We start from the raw sequence: 12560 nt of genomic DNA, 5'->3' as shown, positions 1-12560 counted from the left end.
AAAAAAAAAAAATAAATAAATAAAAATAAATAAATAAATAAGCAGATGTTAAGCTCTGAATATGAAGTGAAGGATTTCACCTGACATTTGAAGACTCGCATGGATTTAGATCATTATTAGAAATCTTTTGTTTTTTAGGTAGTAAGCTATTTTCTTAAAAAAAAAAAAAAAAGTTTCTCATTAGCTTCATTTTTTTTTTTTTTTACATGTATGCAAGGTAAGAATGTTAAAAAAATATGTGCAATTTTAATTGTATGAAAGTGTATCTTACCTCAAGGAGTAACGGTATCACACTGTAAAGAACGCAGTGAAGCAGTGAAGCTTGCCCCTGTCACCGGGTTCGGCGCGTAAGTACCCACGTGTTTGTTTTGGTAAAAGCATTGCGTGGTGCATGGTCACTGAGGCAAATTCTTCCTGACTGGTGTCATTCTATGTGAATTACCGGTAAGTATGACTTATTATATATTGTTACCTTGGAAGAAAGAGTTGTTTTGTGGTGTAGTACCAATTACATGTACGAAGATGTCTTGGATTTTTTGGAGCCTCTGTTGCCATAGACTTACCACCAACCACTGCCTCAATGCTGAACCTTGGCCTCATAGGACGCAGGCTCATTTTCTGAGACTTTTTTTTGGAGAAAAAGTGCGTCTTATAAGACATCAAATACGGTAGGTACTGGAAAACTCAACATGAAAGTATGGCAAGTGGAGTATACATGTATATGCACAGGGCTGGACTAATGTTATTTACCGAACACTGCCCCGTGATGGTGTTCTTACATGTGTGCTGGCATGGCAGCATGACAGTGAGGATCAGCTGTCTGGTCCATGTCAGGGAGTGGATGGATGGCCTTGAGTTATAGAGCGTGCTGATTTATTTATTTTTTTTAAATTTAAGAAAGACACTGGCCAAGGGCAACAAAAATCAATAAAAAAAATGCCCACTGAAATGCCAGTCCCTTAAAAGGGTCAAGGCATTGGTCAAAAATTGATGGATAAGTGTCTTGAAACCTCCCTCTTGAAGGAATTCAAGTCATAGGAAGGTGGAAATACAGAAGCAGGCAGGGAGTTCCAGAGTTTACCAGAGAAAGGGATGAATGATTGAGAATACTGGTTAACTCTTGCGTTAGAGAGGTGGACAGAATAGGGGTGAGAGAAAGAAGAGAGTCTTGTGCAGCGAGGCCGCGGAAGGAGGGGAGGCATGCAGTTAGCAAGATCAGAAGAGCAGTTAGCATGAAAATAGCGGTAGAAGACAGCTAGATATTCAACATTGCGGCGGTGAGAGAGAGGCTGAAGACAGTCAGTTAGAGGAGAGGAGTTGATGAGACAAAAAGCTTTTGATTCCAATCTGTCTAAAAATAGCAGTATGAGTAGAAGCCCCCACACATGTGAAGCATACTCCATACATGGGCGGACAAGGCCCCTGTACAGAGTTAGCAGCTGGAAGGGTGAGAAAAACTGGCGGAGACAACTCAGAATACCTAAATTCACAGAAGCTGTTTTAGCTAGAGATGAGATGTGAAGTTTCCAGTTTAGATTGTAAGTAAACGACAAACCAATGATATTCAGTGTAAACGAGGGGAACAGTTGAGTGTCATTGCGGAAGAGCGGATAGTTGTGTGGAAGGTTGTGTCGAGTTGATAGATGGAGGAATTTAGTTTTTTTGGCAATGAACAATACTAAGTTTGCTCTGCCTTAATCAGAAATTTTGGAGAGATCAGAAGTCATGCATTCTGTGGCTTCCCTGCGTGAATTATTTACTTCCTGAAGGGTTGGACGTCTAGGAAAAGGCGTGAAAAAGTGCAGGGTGGTATCATCAGTGTAGGAATGAATAGGACAAAAAGTTTGATTTAGAATATCATTGATAAATAATAGGAAGAGAGTGGGTGACAGGACAGAACCCCGAGGAACACCACTGTTAATAGATTTAGGAGAACAGTGACCACCTACCACAGCAGCAATAAAACAGTCAGAAAGGAAACTTGAGATGAAGGTACAAAGAGAAGGACAGAAGCTGTAGGAGGGTAGTTTGGAAATCAAAGCTTTGAGCCAGACTCTATCAAAAGCTATTGATATGTCTAAAGCTATAGCAAAAGTTTCACCAAAATCTCTAAAAGAGGTTAGCCAAGACTCAGTAATAAAAGCTAGAGCATCACCAGTAGAGCAGCCTTGATGGAACCCATACTATGGATCAGATAGAAGGTTGTGAAGTGATGTTTAAGAATCTTTCTGTTGAGGGTAGATTGAAAAACTTTAGAGGGGCAGAAAATTAAAGCAATAGCATGGTAGTTTGAGGGATTAGAATGGTCATCCTTTTTAGGAACAGGCTGAATGTAGGCAAACTTCCAGCAAGAAGGAAAGGTAGATGTTGATAGACAGAGTTGAAAGAGTTTAACCAGGCAAGGTGCAAGCATGGAGGCACAGTTTTGGGGAATAATAGGAAGGATCCCATCAGTTCCATAAGCCTTCTGATGGTTTAGGCCAGCAAGGGCATGGAAAACATCACTGCAGAGGATTCTAATGGGTAGCATGAAGTAGTCAGAGGGTGGAAGAGAGGGAGGAATAAGCCTCGAATCATCCATGGTAGAGTTTTTAGCAAAGATTTGAATGAAGAGTTCAGCTTAAGAAATAGATGAAATGGCAGTGGTGTGCCATCAAGCTGAAATAAAGGAGGAAAAGATGAAAAAGCAAAGTTAATCAAGATGTTTTTGGCTAGGTGCCAGAAGTCATGAGGGGAGTTAGATCTTGAAAGATTTTGACACTTTCCATTAATGAAGGAGTTTTTGGCTAGTTGGAGAACAGACTTGGCATGATTCCGGGCAGAAATATAAAGCACATGAGATTCAGATGATGGAAGTCTCAAGTACCCTCTGTGGGTCATCTCTTTATCATGTATAGCACGAGAACACATTGTGTTAAACCAAGGAAAATACGAGTAAGTATAGAGAAAGTAGGAAGGAACTACTACTACTACTACTACTACTACTACTACTACTACTACTACTACTACTACTACTACTACTACTACTACTACTACTACTACTACTACTACTACTACTATTACTACTACTACTACTACTACTACTACTACTACTACTACTACTACGACTACTACTACTACACCACCACCACCACCACCACCACCATATGCATACTAGCGGTACATATTTCATTATAACACCGTTCAATACAATCCGATAATTTTTCTTGCGTAATTAGAAGGGCCAGAGAATAGCTTGTGGTTGATGTGGTGTGGCTGCTATTACAGTGTATTTACTTGGGATGACGGTGACGGTGACGGGGTGATAGTGTAGGTGATAGTGACGTGATAGTGATGGTGACGGCAGCGCGGAGCAGACATTTCACTATTGACTGTGATATGCCTTTACATCGCAGTAAAGGAGCGACTGCGTAATGCCTTTTAGGGGGAATGCGTGCGTTTGAGTGAGTTACGACCACATCGTCTCGGGTTATGGAACCTCGGCTGGCGGGCTGGGCGGCTGCCGAATGGTGGCGGGGAAGGGGGGCGAGATGGGCAGATCACAACACCTATGACTACCTTCAATCAGGCCCCTCCCTCTCTCTCTCTCTCTCTCTCTCTCTCTCTCTCTCTCTCTCTCTCTCTCTCTCTCTCTCTCTCTCTCTCTCTCTCTCTCTCTCTCTCTGAAACGTTCTTCCAAATACATTTTTGTTTACTTGTATGATGCCATTTTGTATAATACTCAAAATATGCCTCTTTTGAGGGTGTGTGATGTTATTTTATTGAAAACACAAAGAAAGGAGGGAAAAATAATTAATAATAATAATAATAATAATAATAATAATAATAATAATAATAATAATGGTAATATTCGTTTCTTCAGTTATCTTTATTTTATTTTTTTTTGTGTGTGATTCTTATAGCACATTTTTGTGGAAAAAAACTAAATATAATAATAATAATAATAATAATAATAATAATAATAATAATGATAATAATAATAATAATAACAATGGACTAATAAGTTTACACTCCCTGAACTTCGCCCAGTGTCTGTCATCCTCATTGCTTTTCTCCGGGCGCAGTTTTATTATTGCTCCAGACGGCTGACGAAGTGTGTGTGTGTGTGTGTGTGTGGGGCAGGACTTTCCTCACTTGACTCGCGAGATGAACCATTCCCTTTCATTATACTGCAGTAATCTGAACCTGTTTATGACATCTGAAACATCCACCGGCTGATGCGACGGTGAGGAGATATCTGGTCCAGGAGGAGGAGGAGGAGGAGGAGGTGAAGGAGGACAGGCAGTGGAGTTAGTGGCGCGTTACAGTCGAATGTTATGACGTGACAGACTGACGCTCGAGATGACAGGACGAACTCATATGACGGGCAGTTGTGCTGTTATTGTGTAAAGGAATCTTTTCTCTCGCCAGCTGGAACACAGGAGGAGGAGGAGGAGGAGGAGGAGGAGGCCTTTCACTTTAACGTTATTAGGAGTAACTGACCGATGAGTTTGGTAGGAATAGATTTACCATCACAGCAACTGGAGTCTGCGTCATTACGTGAGAGAAAAAAAAAAAAAAAAACAGTATAGTTGATCGCACGATACGTAGTTATAGACAATGGGAAAGACATAATTTTTCTTCTTACGTCTCAGGTCTCTAGTACTTGAAGATTCAATTCCTGGAGGCTTGGATGTTTATTTTATTTATTTTTTTTTCAAAATTTATAACGGAGGTCCGGACCTCTACAAAAATTGTAAAAAAATTTCCGATAGAAATTTTTTATCTAAGCTTATAGATGATTACATTTGTAATCATATATATATATATATATATATATATATATATATATATATATATATATATATATATATATATATATATATATATATATATATATCGAAAAACGTGTGTTTTTTCTACGTGTTTTAATTTTTTCAAGAAGTGAAAGATTATTTTTTATTTGTACCGTACTCCAAAGAACTCAAACGACTATTTTACATATGTATAAAAGTTCTTTTTTAAGTAACTAACATATCAGAATTTTTATGTAAAATTCTTTAATCTCCAGACTTTGTTCCATTGCAGCTTTTGAGAATGTAAGGAGTGAAAAGGAGAGAAAGAGAGAAAAAGACATTTATAACACTCCTGGTAGCTTAAAAGAATATTCGGTTACTTTTCAGAACAGTGGAGATGAAAATAGGAAATGAGACAGACTCAGGATTGAAATTATCACGGAAATGTCTCGTACAGGGAGTGCCATGTGTAGACTTGATGGTTTCTTGCAGCTTTCTTTTTAGTTTCGTATGTTCTTAAATGTCAACCGGGAGATGAGGATTATGTGTTAAAGACGAAGGCGGCGGCAGGAGCAGGGGCTTGGCAGGGCTTGGCGGGACTGGGTGCCTAAAGAGGTGTTGTCACTGGCCACTAATTAACGTGCAGGTGTTTATGGCCGTTTTCTTTGTTTTACGATGATTGTTAGGGGATACTATGATGCTCCATCCCTTACCATCTGCCCTTCCTCGCCCCGCCATTCCCTACCCTGCCCTGTCCCTTCTTGCCTTGTTTTGTTCTAGCGTTATCTTTCCTTCATTTTTTCCTGGTAACAAAATTGAACAGAAAAGACCATATGGCGGCCCAGAGTTGCCTCGGAGGAAATTTATATTCATGGGAAAAGAGATTATGGAGATTTCTGTTATCGGAGAGAAAAAAAAAAGAAAATAAATAAAATAAAATAAATGAATAAAAATGTAGCTGAACCGTGATGTACGATTTTCTTGTGTGTGTGTGTGTGTGTGTGTGTGTGTGTGTGTTCAGCGGCCGCGGTGGATTGTGTCTTAGGCTCGGTTTACACTACTTCGTTTTTACGGGTTCCGTTTCTGTACACCATCCAACAATGACGTCACCACTGTCTCCATTCGAGCGATTGTAGTGGGAACCGGGCTCCGTTTCTGCCTCCGCTTGAACCAGGGTTGGCATCAAAAAAAAAAAAAACTACCCAAATAAAACCAACCTCCCTCTCAAAAAAAAAAAAAATAAATAAATAATTAAAAATAAATAAATAAATAAGTTAAAATAAAATAAATAAATAAATAAATAATGAATAAATAAAATAGATAAATGAAATGAAATAAAATAAGACAATCTAAGTTTTTTTTTTATTTTACACATCAGAATTTATTTCTATATCATATTGATAAATAAGGTTTATATTATATATATATATATATATATATATATATATATATATATATATATATATATATATATATATATATATATATATATATATATATATATATATATATATATATATATATATATATAATGTGGAAGTAGTCAAGCCTGACCCATTCATTTCCTGTACATTACAAATTAACACAGGCTTTGTCCAAGCAGACCAATCTGTATCAGGATGACCTAAACAAGTGTCTATTCTTCATTAACAGAACGTGTCGAAATCTTTCAAGATCTAACTCCCCTCGTGACTTACGGTATCTCCCCAAAAGACATCTCCAATAACTTTGCTTCTTCATCTTTCCCTCCTTTATTTCAACCTGATGGCACTGCGGACATTTCATCTATTTCTGAAGCTGAACTCTTTGCTCAAACTTTTGCTAAAAACTCTACCTTGGATGATTCAAGGCTTGTTCCTCCCTCTCCTCCACCCTCTGACTACTTCATACTACCCATTAAAATTCTTCGCAATGATGTTTTCCATGCCCTCTTTCAACTCTGTCTATCAACATCTACCTTTCCTTCTTGCCATTCAGCCTGTTCCTAAAAAGGATGACCATTCTAATCCCCCAAACTACCGTCCTATTGCTTTAATTTCCTGCCTCTCTAAAGTTTTTGAATCTATCCTTAACAGAAAGATTCTTAAATATCAATCACTTCATGACCTATCTGATTGCCAGTATGGCTTTCCTTACTGAGTTTTGGTCATCCTCTTTTACAGATTTTTGGTGAAACTTTTGCTATTGCTTTAGACATATCAAAAGCTTTTAATAGAGTCTGCCACAAAGCTTTGATTTCCAAACTACCCTCCTTCGGCTTCTATCCTCTCTGTAACTTCATCTCAAGTTTCCTTTCTGACCTTTCTCTTGCTGTAGTGGTAGACGGTCACTGTTCTCCTAAATATATTAACAGTGATGTTCCTCAGGATTCTGTCCTATTATCCACTCTCTTCCTATTATTTATCAATGCCAAACTTGTTGTCCTATTCACTTCTACGCTGATGATAGCACCCTGCACTTTCCCTAGACGTTCAACCCTTCAGAAATCAAACAGTTCTCGCTGGGAAGCCACAAAACACATGACTTCTGATCTCCATAAAATTTCCAATTGGAGCAGAGCAAACTTAGTATTGTTCAATGCCTCAAAAAACTCAATTCCTCCATCTATGAACTCGACACAACCTTCCGAACAACTATTCCCTCTTCTTCAGTGACACTCAACTGTCCCCCTCTTCTACACTGAACATCCTCGGTGTGTCCTTTACTTATAATCTAAAATGGAAATCTCACATCTTATCTCCACCTAAAACAGCTTCTTTGAAGTTAAGTGTTCTGAGTCATCTCAGTTTTTCTCACTCTTCCAGCTGCTAACTCTGTATAGTGGCCTTATCTGTCTATGTACGGAGTATGTTTCACATGTATGGGGGCCGCAGTGTTGCTTCTCTTGCTATCTTGTACCGCTATGTTCATACCAGCTGCTCTTCTGATCTTGCCTCACCTCCTTCCGCGGCCTCGCTGCACAAGACTTTCTTCTTTCTCTCACCCCTATTCTGTCCACCTCTCTAATGCAAGAGTTAATCAGTATTCTCAGTCATTCCTTTCTCAGGTAAACTCTGGAACACCCTGCCTGCTTCTGTATTTCCTCTTTCCTGTAATTTGAATGATTTCAAGAGGGAGGTTTCAAGACACATCTTGTAATTTCTGACTTGGTTTGAGCAAGTTTAACTTTGTACGGAGAGACGGGCAGTGTTGCACGCACTGATATTTTGAATGGTCTAGGTATGATACTCATGTACACGAAAAAACTTTATTGAATTACAGTTTTGTAATGTAATAATGCTCTGTTGTAAATTAAACATTTTTACACTTTGTGGAAAAAAAGAGGAGTGAGTGGGGTCCCAGCGTGAGGTGTGGCAACACCGCAAAGCTTGTAAACACAAGCACAAGGATGGACTGGACAGGTTTCAGCCCAACAACCTGCAGAAATGCAACAAGCCTCACTCAGCAGCTATGGTAATGACAGTGTATTAATAATTGACAACCAGACAACCGGAAAATACTAGTATATCTTCCCTCTCCACCACACCGTGCATTGATACAGCAGACACTTCTGCCCCCATTGTGTCTTGCAGGATTCACTAGCGTGTAGTTACTTATATTTCTTTACTGTGCGATAAATGACACTCTTCTCCACCTCACTGGCCTCACTTCGTCAACTGTGAGCAGCAAGGTGGCAAGAAGTATACAAATTCCTTTTCGAAGTCTCTTCTCCGCGCGGCCATGTTGACAAGTATGGATACAGAGACGGCGGTGAACTCCTCCGTTCAGTACCGATTTCATTTTTGTGACGTCATTGTTAGACGGTGAACGGAGACGGAATTCGTAAAAAAACGGACTAGTGTGAACCGGGCCTTAGGCAAGCTGGGCGAAGGATGCGGGTAGGAATGGAAGAGGAGGAGTATGGGGAGTATTGGGGTGAAGAGGAAGAAGAAAGGGAGAAAGAGGAAGGGGACTGGTGAAGGAGTAGAGGAGAGGACTGGAATGCGGAGGTTTGGGAGGAAGAAACGAAGGAGAATGAGGAGGAGTTGATGTGGAGGAGGAGGAGGAGGTGGAGGAGGTGGGTGAAGAGGATTGAGAAGAGAATGGGAGGAGGATGAGGAGGATTCGAAGTGAAGTTGATGTGAAGGAGGAAATGGAGTTGAAGGATTAGAGTAAAGAGGATGGGGAAGAGGATAAGAGGAAGAGGAGGAGGAGGAGGAGGAGAGAGAGAGAGAGAGAGAGAGAGAGAGAGAGAGAGAGAGAGAGAGAGAGAGAGAGAGAGAGAGAGAGAGAGAGAGAGAGAGAGAGAGAGAGAGAGAGAGAGAGAGAGATGGCCCCTGGACACTGGCTGAGTATTGTATTCACTTCCCTTAAGTAAGTGTAATTTGTATTCATGAAGACGGCGAGACAACTGCCTCTCGGACATTCCCCTCCACCCCCTACCCACCGGTTCAGTTAAGACAGTGGAGTGGGCGTGACACAGGCGGCCGCTAGATGGCGTGGTGGTGGTGGTGGTGGTGGTGGTGGTGGACAAGAGCACGTGTTAAAATTATTCATCATATTCTGAAACGCTTTTGCGCCACAAACTGACTTCTTTTTAAGGCTCTGGTTGAAGTTACACGGTTTTCCAAGGTTGTTTTTACGATTCTAGCGGCAGATTGATAAAATTACCATACCATTCACCAGAGGAACACTCTTGAGAACTCGGCTAATCATCTCTGTGGCCTGTGGAAATTGTAGTGATGAGAGAACAAAGCGTTTCAGAATATGAAACAAAAGACATGTTTTGATTTTACTCTGGATATCACTAGAAAATTACACTAACTTCATATTTTCTTGTATTGAAGGAACTAAAAATCCCCTCCAGTTAACTTATCCATTATAATTATAACTTTTCTACTCTATTTTAGTATCTGATGATGGCATGAAGTTCGGAAAGGGTTAGTAGTAGGCGAGGATTCTACTTATACCTTCTACTTCTACTTGTATATACTTCTACTTATACTTCCTTGGTAGTAGCGAATGGGTTGAGGTGTATGACACGTGTTGGCAGGAGGAACAGACTAGGGCAAATGCCTTCACGTATACCATTCTTTGAGGTCCTTATATTATTCCTAGCGCTTCTTCTGAACACTTTAACTAATGACGTAGATAAGAAAAAAAAAACACTTTTCCCTCTTTCCATACCTCTTTATGAGAAATACTTCCTTTCTTTTTTTTTCTCTTTTCCTTTTTTTTTTTTTTTTTTAATGGCGTATGTTGTGGTAGGAGGAAGTGGTCCCTCGGCCTTAATTACCTCACCTGGGACGGCAGGAAAACATGTTGACATCGGATATATTGCTTTCCTCTCCCCTCCTCCACTTCCTCCGGTAAGATTCCTCTATTTCTTCTCCACCTTCGCGCCTCCACTCTCTTTTTCCACGGCTGACCTGACCATCCCTTCCCCGCCTCGCTTTACTTAACACCAGCGCCTATTTTTTTCCTTTTTACATAAAAAAAAAAAAAAAAAATTGCTGAATTTATTTATAAATTTAGTAACATTCATTTTCGGTTAGTGTGTGAGTGTTTATGTGTGTGTGTGTGTGTGTGTGTGTGTGTGTGTGTGTGTGTGTGTGTGTGTGTGTGCGTGTGTGTGCGCGCGAGCAAGCATGCGGTTTTTTTACTTAGTTAGATAGTCAGTCAATCAATCTGCCAGTCAGTCAGTCAGTCATTCATTTAGCCAGTTAGTTATTCCATCAATTAGTTATTAGTGATTTAGTTAATATGTGTGTGCATCTGTGTGTCTGTCTAAGAAGCAAGCACCGGTCTTAAATAAAGAAATAAGTAAAAAAAAAAACATTATCCCCTCAAGAGAGAGAGAAAAAAAAAAAAATCCTTGGCGTAGGGACAGATCCATGCTTTATTTTGTTTTCCCCCATCGCTATCGCGGGAGTGGTGTCGTTTATCAAGCCGGTATGGATAACACATCAGCGTGAGGGAGGGAGGGGAAGGTAGGCTGCTCGTGACAACACGTCGCTGCAAATCCGTCATTGGAATATAGTACAAACCTGAATGCAAACTCGCGTCATTCAATTACTTAACGTGTTTGGCTCTGCAGGTGCGCGCGTGCATGTGTGTGTGTGTATGAGCAAAATTCGGGTATAACTCCTCTCTGCATATATTATTCCCTCTGTGCTGAGTTACTTTTGAGGGTGTGAGGTAAAATTGAGGGTGTTTTCAGCCCGGTGCTCAAGGCTGTGTATATACCGGTGTAAATCTGTAAGAAGAGGAATGTTTTACTCGTGTTTACTGCCGGTGTGGTTGATGACTTCCAGCATGCGCTCGTTTATTAAGGGTACTGGAGCGCCTACACACACACACACACACACACACACACACACACACACACACACACACACACACACACACACACACACACACACACACACACACACACACACACACACACACACACACACACACACACACACACACACGTATGTATTGACCACAAGAATATGCGGTACATCCATACATATTAGTACTAGATTATTAAAAAATTGATTTCAACTTATAACCCAATGTAAGTTTCGATATAAAACACTCATGAATGAAAAAAAAAAATATATATATATAACTACAGACAGAAAACTACCATACTTTAATTATGAATCAGCTATTGTACATCACAAAACCACAGTTACAAACACACGTACAGTCGCAGTTAAAAATCTAGTGACCTTCCCGCACCGACTCTCACTGTGTCTGTCATTGTACTTCGGCCTCAAAACTCCTCTCCTTGCAGAACCTCACAACTGATAGATTTTTTCCAGAGACCAAAGGGTTGAAGATTGAGGGGAAAAAAAAAATATCGAGTAACCTTTCTCACTCACCTCCACGGTGTTGATAATTTTTTTTTTTTCAACATTATATTTCCTCTGATGTGCTAAAACTTACAGAACCACATAGCTAATAAAGATTTCCAGATTTTTGACAGATTAAAGATTGAGGAAAGAAGTAAAAAAAAAAATCAAATAAACCAAATTGGTTAGAAACGTGACGTACTGTGTTTCTGACTACTGATGAGATAAAGTCGCCTTACAGAACCTCATAGCTAACAAACTTTCCAGATTTTTGTCAGATAAAAGATTGAGGAACAAAGTAATTAAATAAGATAAAACACAGTGGAAGGAGAGACAGCATATCACCCGGTTTCTGATCACGAATGCTCCACGGTCAACAGAGGCACACCGGAGCACACTGACCCTTGCCCCTGCCCACCGCCTCCACCTCATTCCCTACCGACCGACAGCCCCTGGAAAGCTCTTTTGGTGCTGGCCACGTAACCTCCTGGAAGTGCAATGGTCAGCACTCACAGAAGGAGCAGTTCCAGAGAATCCAGTATCGTTGTGGGGATTCGAAACCTTTTTGGTGGCGAATGAAAAAAAAAAATGAAATGATGGAAATAGAACTAGAGAAATAGAACAAATGAAATGTTGGATTCTTGTGTAATGAAAGAAATTAATAGATAAGTGGATATACAAAAAAAATATACGAAATAAATAAATGTTCGCTGTTGCCATTTTCACACGCGACCTTCTGTAGTGGCCGAACCTTGTATGCTTCTGTGCTATATATACATTTAATCTCTTTCTTTATTCTAAATGTAAATATTATCTGATGGAAAATGAGGAGTGAAAGGCTGCATTAGACAGAAACCTTTTACCCACGGTGAGATATTTCTGTGGTGATTATCTCTCTCTCTCTCTCTCTCTCTCTCTCTCTCTCTCTCTCTCTCTCTCTCTCTCTCTCTCTCTCTCTCTCTCT

General features: G+C 40.0%; 1 long non-coding RNA gene across 1 annotated transcript in view; it reads left to right on the top strand.

Moving 5' to 3' along the window:
• The first annotated feature begins 276 nt into the window (after positions 1-276).
• Positions 277-12560, top strand: part of LOC135100357 (uncharacterized) — a 26008-nt gene continuing 13724 nt past the window's right edge. The window contains exon 1 of the long non-coding RNA XR_010268636.1: positions 277-347. This is a non-coding gene — a long non-coding RNA (uncharacterized LOC135100357). The remainder of the gene's footprint in view (positions 348-12560) is intronic.

The sequence above is a fragment of the Scylla paramamosain genome, chromosome 5 (genome assembly GCF_035594125.1).
Source record: "Scylla paramamosain isolate STU-SP2022 chromosome 5, ASM3559412v1, whole genome shotgun sequence".
Lineage (NCBI taxonomy): Eukaryota > Metazoa > Arthropoda > Malacostraca > Decapoda > Portunidae > Scylla > Scylla paramamosain.
This window is presented reverse-complemented; position numbering and strand designations above follow the sequence as displayed.